Raw genomic sequence first — 14058 nt, 5'->3', positions numbered from 1 at the left:
GCTCGGTTATGCGGTGCGCGCATTGAATAAGGTGTTCGGTGTCGCTTTTTATTGTTTTTTTTTTCTTTCTGCTGCCTTCTTCCCCTGGTCGCTTCATCGCTGATGCGTCGCGGTGGTTGTCTGTAGTGACGCCACCCCCGCCCCTCCTTAAAGACCCCTTAAACCAACCAAAATGGCAGGCGCCTTTTTGAGACCGCAAGACGAAGAAGCGGCAGCCCCCGAGACTGACATAGGGGCTGCCGCTGGTAGTGGTGGTGGTGGTGGTGGTGGTGGTGGTGGTGGTGGTGGTGGTGGTGGTGGTGGTGGTGGTGGTGGTGGTGGTGGTGGTGGTGGTGGTGGTGATGGTGGTGGTGGTGGTGGTGGTGGTGGTGGTGGAAAAACAGCCACCGAGAGGAATTGATTTTTCCAACCACCACCACCACCAGTGGTGAGTGGCCGGACGTCAGCGAAAGTGAAAGCTTCGCAGCTTCTCCTCTTCCTCGCCAAAATATCATCACCACCACCACTGCTGCTGCTGCTGCTCCCGTGACGTGGCGCTTTTTCGAAATCCCGATTTTGATTGATGATCAAAGATGGCCGCCGTCGCCGCCGTATCGCAATCGCGTTTCGATCGATTAAAAAGAAGAGAAGTGAGGCGAGTGGTGGCGGTTTGAGGGTCACATCGGGAGACCCTCTGGTAAATCAGGCCAATCGACATGCGGGGTGGGGGTGTCTATAGCCGTGTGTGTGTGTGTGTGCGCCCGTAGTCAGCAATCGATTGTGAAGCGATATGGCGCGTTGAGTGCATAGAGCGTCAGGAGCGCTCCGGAGATCACCGGAGAATATAACAGATGAACAGATTCTATCGATCGTTCCTCTTCCTCCCTTCTATCTTCACTCTCTGCCACGGATACACACCACCTTCTAGGGGGGAGGGCGTCTTACTTCTCTCTTCTCTTCACCTTTAAAGCTTTAACGCTGTAGCGCCAACGCCAACGCAAAAAGCGGACCGTGTCCTCGTAGTGAGGGTGGAGGGATGGGCTCCCCTAAAAAGAGGAACAGCGCAGGGAATTCGGAAGCAATTATTATCGGCCCGTGTGGGTTCCACGCAGCGCACGAAACAGCGCAACATGTTCTGATGTAAACTCACACGTATAGCAACAGCAGCAGCAGTTCTATATCCAACACTAGCGCGCGCGGTGAGATGGTGTTACGGTTCTTGCCTCCCCCTTCCGAACCCTCGAACCCTCGAACCCCGAAAACAGATGCGACGACGACGAGCAACGACGAAGTGCGCTCCCATCGGGCGAACGAGCGAACGAGTGAGTGAGTGAGTGAGTGGATGAGTGCGAGGAAGCCGGAGCCGGAGGCACGAATGGCAGAATGAATGAGGAAGCCATCTTCGAAAGGGCACTCGCCGTTGTACTCCGCGCTATAGCGGTCCTCCATCCGTCGTCCCATCTGCAGCATCCCGGATTGTCCGGATGAACACCGCACGGTGCGCGCGGACGGAACACTCACCGTGCGACGCGTGAGATACCTAAGGTGCTCCGTGGAGCGCATCGCATGCACCCTCACGTACGGCGTGACGCAGGACGATCGAAGCAGCAGCAGCAGAAGAGGGGACGGGAACATCAAACCCCCCACAGGAAAGCGACGGACAGAGCACGAACGGATGGACGGACGGACGGACGAGAGGAAAACGAGTTGCACACCGACCAACCAACCGACCAACCAACCGACCAACCGACCGACCGATCGGTGGCGTTCGTGTATCGCGGCACCGGCTAAGGTGTGGCGCGCGCGACCATCCCAAGGTGTGGGCTTCTTTCGTGTGTTTCGCGTTATTTAGGTTGAGGTGTGTTGGTTGGTAGGTAGGTAGGTAGGTAGGTGGTAGAACCGACCAACCGACAACCCAGCCAGCCAGCCAGCCAGCCGGTAAGATGATATGATGAGCTCGTGACAGCAGTAGGCGGAGCTAAGGCAGTGCCAGGTTGTCGCTCGAGCCTCGAACCTGCGTGGCTCTTTTTCCTTTGCCCTTTTTTTTGTTTTATTTTCTTCCATCTTTTTTATATCACGGGGTTTTTCTGTTTCTCTTCTGTCGACCACCGCCGCTTCGCCCTCCTTTTGCGAACCATCGACAACGACCAGTATAGTCGCTTGACTTTGTTTGCACGGACCGGATTCTGAGGACCCCGAGGCCCCTGATCCGGTTGTTGAAGCGGTTTGTGTAGATACCGATGGCACACTTGCACACACACGTACCTGCGTACCAAGGGTCTGTTGGTCACTCACACTGTACCACACCAATCGGCGCATCGAACGCATCTGGTACCAAAGGGTCCAAGGTCAGGGATACGGATAATGGGGTCCTATGGAGAAAACAAACACACATTCAAACATATGGCACCGCATCGCATTAAACTATCCTAAAATGTCCAAAAGTCAAAAAAGCAAAAACAACTGGAATCCTCACACACACACACACACACACACAACACAGGACCGTCTAGATTGATACCTGATGATCTCGTAGCACAAATGCGAATGCATCTTCGTCGTTCTCTTCCGGTCTGTGCTACCGGTGCAGGGGGCGCAACATATGGCCCAATCACTACTCAGCCAGCCCATTCCCGGCACTGGCATTGGTAAGCGGGCGGACAATTAAGTGCAAGTGATACCCCGTTCATCAAGCAGTCGTCATCGGCGTTATCATCGGACGCGAAGGTGATGACGAGGATGGTGATCATCTGATTGGATCCCGGGCCCACATCCATCATGTCTACAATGTAAGCGTGAAAGTGGCACCACTTACCGTAAAATGCTCCAACAACTTTCGTTGAATCTTTTCCCTCGTCTAGACTTTAAAATGGCATGTCGGCAGACTTGTCGAAAAATGGTAGCTGTAGCCGTAGAGCAATGTCTAGCGATGGGAGCTGTCACCCTTTTCTTACGGTTCTACAATCGGATTTCATTTTCTTAGCTCCGTAAGATAATAAAACGGTGGAGAAAATGGACACTATCATCAAACCTTTGCTATTTCCCCCTTTTAGGTTTTACATTTTAGATAATTGCAGAACACTTTAGATGTTAACATTGATAAAGCAGCTGCATCCCATTGAACGCTCTGTTGCTATTCATTGCTTATTTTAATCGATTTTTACGGATTCCATCGTCATCTCCAAACAAACGAACTGTCAGCTCTATGCTATGGTTTAGCTTTAATTTTTCGTGACATAAAACCTCACAGTGTGAACGACGCTAGAAAATAAAAATGACTACCGTATTCTTGGCAGAGATTCGTATACTCAAGACAAGAGGGCTACAAGAGGACGAGTTCCCTGGATGCAATTGTGTCTTTAAAGACGATCCAAGTAGCAGTGATCTTGACTACTCTTAGGAGATTCAGAAAATCTGTCAACTGGAGGTCTAAGGACTAAATTATTGGTGTCTAGGTGGTCTAGGTGGTCATCATCGTTATACTACTGCGTCCAAAAAGTAAGGTGACATTGGATGTATTTTAAAGGTTCCTTAATTTTTCTTGCAAATCATTTTTTTTGCCATCAAAGTAATCCCTCCCGGACACAATGCACTTATGCCGACGAATTTTCCAGTTTTCTAAACACGCGAAAATGTCGTCTTTAGGAATGGCCTTCAACACCTTTCTCGCAGCGGCTTGAATCTGCTCTATCTTGTCAAAACAGTGTCCCCGGAACGAAATTTAGGGCTTGTCACAATAGCCAGTAGCCAAATGTAACCAAATCATACGGTTTTATCGGAACGATATGAGTGAAAATATTGGCAAAAAAGTCACAGAAAACCAACGAAGTGTGAGATGGTGCATTATCGTGATCGAACACTGACGCGCTTAAGATGAAAAACATCCTTCCAAATGTAATTAGCGGATATGTTTGATATGCCAATAACATCAGCAAAGTCTCTTGTTGTTAATCGACGGTTTTCCAACACCAAATCTTTGATTTTTTGGACGTGAACTGCATCGATTGTCGTTGGTGGTCGTCTAGAGCGTTCTGCCTCTTCAAAACGTTCCCGACCCTCCTGGAAGTCTTTCCACCAAGTGTAAATAATTTTTATTGACGTAGTATCGTCACTAAAGACATTCTGTACCATTCGCATTGGTATATTTGCAGCAGAAAAAATATTTTTAATGTAAATGCTTTGTTTAAAAATTTGCGACATGGAGAAAAACGAAGAATGCACTTTTAGCAGTTCACAGACAAATACGTATCTCAAACACTAATGAATATTTTGACGTGAAACTTGCCATGGTTGTCAATAACAGTGCTGACAACATATGAAAAATACAAAACTAAAGATATCCTTTTACGCGGGCAATTTGGACACCGTGTTACCTTACTTTTTGGACACAGTAGTATATAGCAGAAGATACGAAGAAGTCCTGAATGACTTGATCGAAAACGAAAAAAAAAACATTGCACCTCCATTTGTGGCCGGTGATAGTTTAAAGGCGCACCAACAGCAGGAAAAGAAGGACTGATCTGCTTCTCCCGCACTACACCGTCTGTACTTCCGTCGTTTACCATCAACTTACACAACAACCCCTAAACCCCATGCTGGTCTTAGAAGAGCTTTCGGATAGTTATTGCTCCTTACTCCCGGAACACTCTGTGCGCGGGGTTTTCTTTCCTCACCCTCGACTCACCCCCCCTCCCCCCCCCCCTCCAACAGCATTCACTAATCGAGACCGCGAGCGCGATTTATTCGTGTTTTTAAAAACTCTCACCCTCCCTCCCACCCTTCCCTTTCTGGAGCCTCCCTTGGGGCAACCCCGGGGAACAAACCAACTTACTGCCGCGGCTGCAGCCGAAGGTAGCAGATGAAACTAATTTTCCGGCTAAACGGTGCCTAAAACGGCCTCGTGCTACCCTTCTTCTTCCCCCTCCCTTCATCCGATTGCCATTGCTCGCTTGCGATCGGAATGATTGAATGAATGGAGAAGCCACTGAACGGCTGGAGTCCCGGTCCAGTCCAGCCCGCCATTAAAAGGCATTAGGCCGGTGGTTGGAGTGATGGAAGGTGATGGGGAAGGGGGGGGGAGGGATGAGGGGGGGGGCCCGAAACTCCTGGGAAGAGGACGATGATTTACGCTCGATTAAAACGGGGTTAAAGGAGGTTTGAGGCAAACGGCCGTTGCGTTGCGGCGCGTGCTTTGCGGTTCACAACCCCCCCCCCCCCCCCCCCCAACCCGCGCGCCTCCTGTGCCAAAGTGTCCACCAGTACCAGCCCGGGGTGGGGGTGGAAGGTGCCCGCGTCACGGGTGCGGTTAATTACCGGCCATGACCATGTCCGGGGCTGATGGGCCGAGATTTGGGGGCGTTTTTGGATCTTGAAGGTTAATAGCAAGTAACGCACGGGAACGGGAAGGAAGCGAGTCGATGAATGGGGTGGAGGGGGTGTGATGAAGGGTTAATGTTCCTTGGCCGTGGCCGATTGATGATGGCTGCGCGGCTGTCGGTAACGCGATCCTTGATCATTACCCACCCCCATCCTTGGACCCCCTCCCCTGCTCCAACAGTTAGACCATCACCATTTTGTCGATTCGATTTTTTTCTCCCATTTCCACCGTGGACATGTCCAACATGTAGTAGTGGATGGTGGTTTCAGGTGCAATGTAATGCAGATTTTCCTCGATTTTCCTGCCAGAAATCTGCTCCTTCCTCGGCAATCCTTTGGCCCATGTGTGTGTGTGTGTGCTGCGGTGACGACTTACGACTTTATGTGCTGCTGTCGGAGGACCTTCCTTGAGACTTACTTGGCTTCCCTTGAGAGAGAGAAACCTTCTTAGCGCGTATGTAGCTCACAATGTATGCGTGCGTGTGTGCGTGTGTGTGTGTGGGTGTGCTTAGCTGCTGTTAAGAAGCGGAAAAACTGGTCCTCCAACCCACCCCCGGGGCAGGGAAGGGGGTGGAACCATAACTCATCATTTATATGACAGTTATGATTGCGTTTTTGAGCCGCACCCTTGCACCCTTTTCCCCCTTCCCTTACAACTGAGTGTGTGTGTGTGTGTGTGTGGAAGCGAGAAAATCTTCAAGACATTTCTCCCCCCCCACCCTCACACACACACACACACACACACACACGAGACTAGCTGGGACTAAGACTCCACTGGAACACTCCATTATATATTACGCCCTGGAATCGTGTGTGGGAATCGAATTCGAGAGCCTTGCACTGAGGCACAGCGTGGAGTGGGTTGCGGGCCCGCGACGTACGTGATGGGAGCAGTGACGGAACGGGCACAGCACAGCATTCCACTGCTTCCGATACGTGGCGTGACGTAGAAGCCACACAAAACAACTTCAACTTCCAAACGACCCTCGACCCTCGACACCGACACCAACCGGGAATCGGTCGGGAGATTAGTCGCCAACGTGTGTAGGTGCGTGCGTGCGTACGTAAATAAACAATAGCCTAATAGGTGGCTTTCATTCCGTGGCTTCATGCTGTGGGCATATCACGCGGCTTGTCCGGAGGTATTGCCAGCGAACCTCTCGACAGCTTCTGTCGGCTGTCATATATGGTGGCATACCTCTGCGCACTCTCGGTTTAACGGTCATCCCCTGGCCTTGCCTTGCCTGGGCTGGACACGCTGCCCGGTTTACGCTACCAGTAAGTAGTAATGCTTGCAGATACTGGCCCGGATACTCGTACTTCGCGTCGTCATATCTTGGGATTGATCCGCCGGATCTGATCCAATCATGAATCCAGAAAAACCAGGTCCAGGGGCGCCAGGGTGTGTGGGGGTTCTTTCAGGGGCTGCTTCTGCACTTCTGCCAACTACTACCAGCTAGCCAGCAGGAGTTTGAAGACAGCTCCCGAGCCAACCACGGACCACGGACTACACTACGGTCAGTACAGTCAAGTCTATTTCCAGTCCAAGAACTCCTGAGGGCCAAAGAATTTCCCCTATACATGTGTGTGTGTATGAGCTGTAGGTATATATGCCAAAAGAGACTAAACTGAATGATTCGCAACGATGTTACTGTCCCGTGGGGTTTTTTGGGGGGCGGTGACACCCCCGACACGGTGTGTAATGCAATGAAAGTGCTGCTGAGCCACCCTGAAAGTTGCTGCACGCCCTGCAAACCAACAGTACCTAGTGGTCGCTTGCTCGCTCTCTCTCTCTCTCTCTCTTCACTTCCCTTTACCACGGCCCCGCTCGGTCCCTTCCCTAAGGATAAGGCATGTCGACGCAACGACTAACTTTGCCATTTTCTTGCGAAACTATCATCACCAAATGAGGATTCCGTTTTGTGGTGTTCAATTCAAGGTTTTTCCAGTTGGTTGGGCACCGCACCGCGACCCACCCACACCCCTCGAACCTCGAAACCGCAGCGCTGTGTGCGACGTGGTGGACACACTCTTGACATCTTGGGCGAGCTCGACGAGGAGCCTCGAGACGATAGCCTCGAGATGAGATGCCCGTGATAGTGATATCCCCCCCTTAGATCCTCCCAGCCAAGCTGCCTTGCTCGGACGGCGACGGAGGTCACTTCTTCATCCCCCGCTCCCCCCTCGCCCTCGCACTCCTCATTCCGTTCGATTTCGATTTCGATGAAGGAGCAACTTTTCGAGCAACGCACTCCGCACGACGGGATAGCGAGGCCAGGGGCCAAAATTTACAGTTTACAACCTTCTTCTTCTGCTTCTTCTTCTTCTTCTTCCTCATTCTCCCTTCCGTTTCCCCTCGATCCTGCTCGGCGACTCGGGCCACCGCCACCGGGTTAAAAACGGGCAACGCCGGATGCGCCGGATTCAGGGTTTCGAGTTCGAAGGAGGTTTCAAGGGGGGCGGACACCAACTCCGCCCTTCCCACCCCATCCCACCCCACACCCCGTCTCCCCAGAGAGATGGCTGGTGGTGGTTTATAGTTTCAACTGCTGAAGACGCCGCTTTTCGCTATTCAAATTCGGGTTTCGTGTGTGTGCGTGTGTGTGTGTGCCGCCATCCCCGTTTTTGGTGACAAAACCGAAATCCCCACCCCGCCGTCGTTATTTCGTAACGGATTCTGCGGATTGAAATTTAGCCAGCTCGAAGCTGTGACAGTGAGATGAGTCCTATCCTTCTTCCCCCTCCCTTCCCTTCCCTTCCGTTCTCTTTTTCTCTTTTCGTTGCTCTCTCTCTCTTACACACACACAGAGAAGTGTGCTGCATCTGAATCCACCACAAATCCACCAGTCAGCGAAACGCTTCTGCACTTTGACGGACTGTCGCTACTCCAGCAGCACCAAGGCCAGACCAGGGCCAGGGCCAGGGTGTCTTGGTCAGGTGCTCCTGTTGAATCAATGGCACACACACACACACACACACACACACACACACACACACACACACACACACACACACACATCTATGCGTCGTCGTAGCTTGGCTGGCGGCTGCTTTAAAGGCTCTTGCCCCCAAACCACGGTGGCGCTGGTATGCGAGCGTCACAAACCCCCCTTTCCGGCACCCTCCTTTCCTTTCCTTCCACCCCCCAGAGGTGGGTGTTTTAATGAAAATTAACGACCAGCACCCGAGCGACCGAGCGGCGGACGTTGGGCTGTTCGAGGATTCTTTGAGGATTCGTCCTCCTAACCACCCCCTCCCTTATCACCACCACCCCCACCACCACCGTGGAAAGGGGTATCGCCGAAGGGCAGCGCGACAGCTTGGCCCCGTATTCGCGACCACAATGTCGAGGACTCCACGGCGCGAGGCGACTCTCCGGGCGCACGCCGCACGCGCGAAGGTGGGCGCGGAACCGAACCGAACGAGCCCGAGTCCACCCCCCAAAAACCACCGATCATTAATCATTCTACATGCTCTGCAAAGGGTGGCCATAAGGGGCGGGGAGGGGGGTGGAGAAGGGGGGGAGAGGATACATCCCCCATCCCCGCTCTTCGGGCTTTCGGGGTGCTGCTCAACGACGACATCGTGCGTCGTCGTCGTCGTCGTCTGCCAATTCCGATATTCCGTCATTGCTCTCCAGTCGACGCGTCGCATAGAGTGCGTACAAAGGGGGGGTGTAAAGGAGGGAGGGAAGTGGAACGGAGCGGATGCTAATAGAGCTAGATTGATTCGAAAACTGCTTACCTCCGGTTTTCACGGCGGCCGCCGGCACAGCATTCTCACAGATTGATGCAGCATCGCAGGAAGAGGTGGTGGTGGATGGGGGAGGGATGTTCGAGACCATTTTGTTGGTGCACGGCACACGGCGCCCGACCGAAAAAGGATACAACCCCCCCCCCCCCCCCCCCGAAAACCCCGAACACCGAAAGGTTTTAATTCCCAGCAATCAATCAACTGGGCCTGGGGCTGGGGCGGCGGGATGGGGCGGCGGGATGGGGCGGCGGGATGGGGCGGGAAAGGACAACCGGGACGGCTTGCGGCGCTTCCGCTCGATGGATTCTCGCTTTCGAGTCAGGTCAGGCAGAAGAGCTGTGTAAAATATTTTTGTTGGCTCGGGCACACGAGCCAGCCAGCTAGCGGCACGTCCTTTCGTTCGGCACCGCTCGGTCCTCCGATCTGCTTCTGGCCTGCCTTGGAAGGGAAGTGCGAAAGGGTAAGGGAGTAGGCGCGAAACCTTGCTAATCGTTTCTGACGTCCGGCTCGTGGAATCCGCGGAACCCAGAGGGAAGGGGGAAGGCTTAAAGGGTACAGCAGGTTGCTGCAGGACGGTATTCGCAGTGACGTAGTGACGCCCTTCCCGGGGGAAGTCCTGTTTTCGGTTCGATTTATCTTAAAATTTTTGAAAAGCAATGAAAAGAATTACAACGAGGAAAATAATGTAATACAAAACAATCGATTTGGTTTCCAAAAAACCCACTATCGACGGCCCACCAAACCTACCGGCGAGTAAAAAACATCCAGTCAGACTCAGACTCAGAAGAAATCTACAGGTGTAGTCCTGTTGGACAGCGAGAAATTTTACGACGCAAGATGGCACATGGTGGATTATTATTTGAAATGAAAAAAAAGAAAATACCCATATGTGGTAAAAACTGATAAAATCCTAGAAAACAGACAAAATCAAGTCACCAGTTACCATACCATACATATATAGACGAGACATTATTTTTTGCAAATTTATTTTTGTGTTAACGCATAGAAGGTTTTTTTCTGCATAATCTCCTGATTCTGAAAAACACATTTTTCCCAGCGGATAAGCATCTTTTTAGTATATTTCGAGTAGAAAGATGTTGGCCGTGTTTGTAGCCAATTGCGCAAATGAGGTTTCATCCTCAGTATCATGTTCAATCTTTTATCTCCCAAAATTTCCTTGAGAGAGATAAACAGGGTAACAAGTCATGACTGTAACGATGGTGTTCCAATGTTTCCCTCCTTAGTTACTCCATTTTTTCCCTAGTAATGGCTGCAAGTGTTTGTGGGCGAGCATTGTCATGAAGAGAATCACTTGCCTTATCAATATGTCCCATATTTAGAGGCGATATGCAAGTCGGATGTCACCTAAAACATTACAAGAATCGGGCGCATTAATTGTCCTGTAGTGATACGACGTCTGTCATTCTCAGCAAGCCGTCTAAAGGATTTAATGTTATGCGCTCTTAGGCTGGCGCGAGGTTTGCGATTATGGCTCCCATTTTCAACACGATTACGACCCAAACAGATTTTTTTAAGCTATTCAATTACTCTAGCTCACGACAGTGTCTCTTTCTGGAAGTATTCAGTCGATCTCCTGAAGATTTCGATCAGTTTTACGCTTACTACGGCGAGAAACTTGATTATAATATGTTGCGCAAATGATGAAGGTTCATCATGCAGCAAAATTATTACTGTGGACTCTAAGAGTGTCAAAGAGGCGATCCAGGGGGCTTTTCATATTCCATGACAAACCAAAAAAGGGAGAACGTTCTACCTTCATTTTTGTGACCGTAGAACTAAAAGTCTCATTTATATTTGATTCACCCTCGTATATCTCGAACATACCCAAAATGTGTAAGAACTGTGAACAGTATCTATGCACTGACCATTACGCAATTGGTTATTCCTCGAAAAATACCCAGAACTATTATTAAGAATCTAAATGCTAGTCTAAATAGCTATAAGAACACTATTGTATGAGCATGTTTGGAGGTGAAGGAACTATCATATCACAACAATCATTTACCTAAGGGCGGGGAATAAGGTTAATTCTGATGTAAAACACGAAACAGTTTTGAAGATTGCTTGTGAAGAAAACCATTTTATTTTTCTTCCCAAATTTCTTATTAAACTAAAGCCTTTCCAGAATATTAGGTTGTCTTTTGTAGTGCATTTGTTAAACACTACGTTCTTGGCATCAATTCGAGAAAAGCGAGTCAAAAATGTACTGTTTTCGGAGCCCATCAAAGCTTTCGGCTGGATCATCGGAAGTATACAAATCAATATTCTTTCGTTAGGTACCATAAAGTAGCCCAGGCAAGTATTTATGGTAATTCCAGTTTTTTCCGACTTTTGGTAGCTGTCTGAAGTTAAAAAAGTGCTGCTTTTCACGATTTTGCCTCAAAACACTAGTAAAAGATATTTATTTTTAAAATATCTACAATTTGTTTGAATTCTCAACGGTGACAAATAATGTACAGATTAAGTGTTCAACATTTCACATCGATCGTAGTCGAGCACTTTTATGCTACGATGCTACGATGAGCACCGACTTTGAAAACGTAGGTTTTGTGAGAAAACGGGCTTAAAAGCCCGTGACCGATTTAAGGGAGGGCTTCGGTATTTTATTTTATTTCTTCGCATTTACTTTTTACATTTTTTAATGAGTGCTTATTCTTTCAAGAGTACTGTGTAAAATTTTGGGATCAATCGAAGTAAAACGGACAAAGATATGGATTTTTGAAAATCCGCCTTTCATACAAGACTCAAAGCATCTCGCGATTTTGAATCGCGTTTCCCAAAACCTACGATTTCAAAGTCGGTGCCCATCGTAGCATGATAACTACTTGACCGATCGATTTGAAATTTTCAACACATAATCTGTACACTATTTGCCAGGTAGCCCCGTCGAGTTTTTGTTAAAATTATTGATACTTTTTTTTACATAATTTTTTGAATTATGTAAACCCCATTGTTTGACACAATTTCGAAAACAAGCATCACTTTTTCAATTTCAAAAATCTGTCAAAAATCGAAAAATGGGAAATTTCACAAAAACTCGATGAGGCTACCTGGATAAACTTATAATCTAACAAAAGAATATTGATTTGTATATTTCTGATGACCCCGCACATGGCTGCGATGGGCACCGCAAAACGTAGATTGGATGCCATAAACGTAGTTTTGGTCAAATCTTTCCAAAAATGGAACCAAATATTTTTTAAAAGTTAACGTTTAATATGATATTCACTTGAAAAGGTCAAGTTGAATGGTTTCTGCATAAAAAATCTTCAAAACTAAGCCTCTTTTTGATCCAAAATAACCAAAGCTCCCTCTTTAGAAAAAAAAAATAATATCTTTGTCAGCATTACTTTGATTGATTGCAGAAAATTCACTCTGGAAAAGATGTGCATTTATGAAAGTAAAAAACACAAACTGACTGCCACGATCTGGATCCTCTCGAATCCTTCTTGTCGTCTCTCTCTCTCTCTCCTGAACAAGGTTCTCCGGGAAGCGAGCACCACCCTCTCGGTAGAATCTCGCGTGGATCCCTTCTAACTACTACAGCATTGTGCCGAACAAGCCGAAACTGGCCCAAAGCCATGTTGTGGCCATGTGGCCCTTACCCACCATAAATTGACCATTTCACCCACCCACCCACCCACCCACCACTACCCCCATTCGCCCCTTCCCCGGAGGCGTACTCCAAATTAATTCGCGAATATCTAAGCCAGAATAGAGCCAAACGTCTAATAATCATAAAAATAAACAGACACACACACACACACGTGCGCGCACGCACGCCAGTGTGTAACGTGGAAAGGGTGTGTGTGTGGTGCGCGCGCGGGGAGGGATCGGTTTTTGGGCGCCTCATCACGCCGGGCACTTCATCATCGTTTAATGGTCGCTCAACGCTCGCGATACTCGTAAAGCTTAATCAAGGAACAAGGCCGGGCCGGGCCGGACCGGGTCGTGGCGGACGCGTTGGGTCCAATATAAAGATATACAGTTTTGGAGAGCCCACCATACACGTATATATATATATATATATATATCCGCTGGGTTACGCTGCTATGCTTAAAGGGAGCGTTTTACGGTTTTAGGTCTACCGTAGGATCCTAAGGACACTTCGGCGGAACCGCCGCCACCGCCGCCGCCGTCGTCGTCGTCGCCATCACGCGCAATGAAACAAATCGGAAAGACACTCGCCCAGTGCCCGGACACTTGGCGTCGGCGTCGTTTACAATTTAGGTGCTCATTTCTAGCGCTGCTGCTGCTGCTGCTGCTGGTGGAATATATGGCCCTGGAGGGGTGACAATGTCGCCGAAGTCGAGTGCGTGCGAGGAAGCCACACATTGCCGCGACCCGTCCCAGTCCCACTGGTGCACTGCTAATGCAGTATCCTTCGGAGCGCGAGACGAGGATACGACGTCGGCGCCTAACGCGTCTTCATCTGTAGTTTCTTCTCAATTAATTAACTTTTGTCGCTCTGTCACCCCCGCAGCCCGAACGAGAAGCCATAAATCAATAACAACCGTGCCGGGGATGCGGTCTATAGTGCTGCCGGAAGGCAACTACTTTGAATGTCTTTTTAGGCGAAGCGAAGCGACGTGGATCGAGTTGGTCCACACGAGTAATGTGATACGGTTGCGCGGGGTCCAGGAGGTCACCGGCCGAGGTTTCCCGGGATCCTTGCTGCGAGATCCTTGTTGCGGGCCTGAGAAAAAGGGGTGCGCGGCGGCCCAAAATGAAGTCGCCTTCGATTGAATGTTCCCTTCCCTTTTTTTCACCCGTTTCCGCCTTTTTATTCCGCTCAATTGCTTCCCTATATTTCCACCCCTTCCCCTTCCCCTTTCGGCTGCTGCTGCTACTACTCTACTTCTTCTACCAGTATCAGGGGAGTACCAATGGGCGACTCGGCTACTCGGCTTCGACACCAAGAGGAAGTGG

Source organism: Anopheles darlingi, chromosome X (genome assembly GCF_943734745.1).
Source record: "Anopheles darlingi chromosome X, idAnoDarlMG_H_01, whole genome shotgun sequence".
Classification (NCBI taxonomy): domain Eukaryota; kingdom Metazoa; phylum Arthropoda; class Insecta; order Diptera; family Culicidae; genus Anopheles; species Anopheles darlingi.
The sequence above is the reverse complement of the archived record's forward strand: the minus strand, read 5'-3'. Positions refer to the sequence as shown.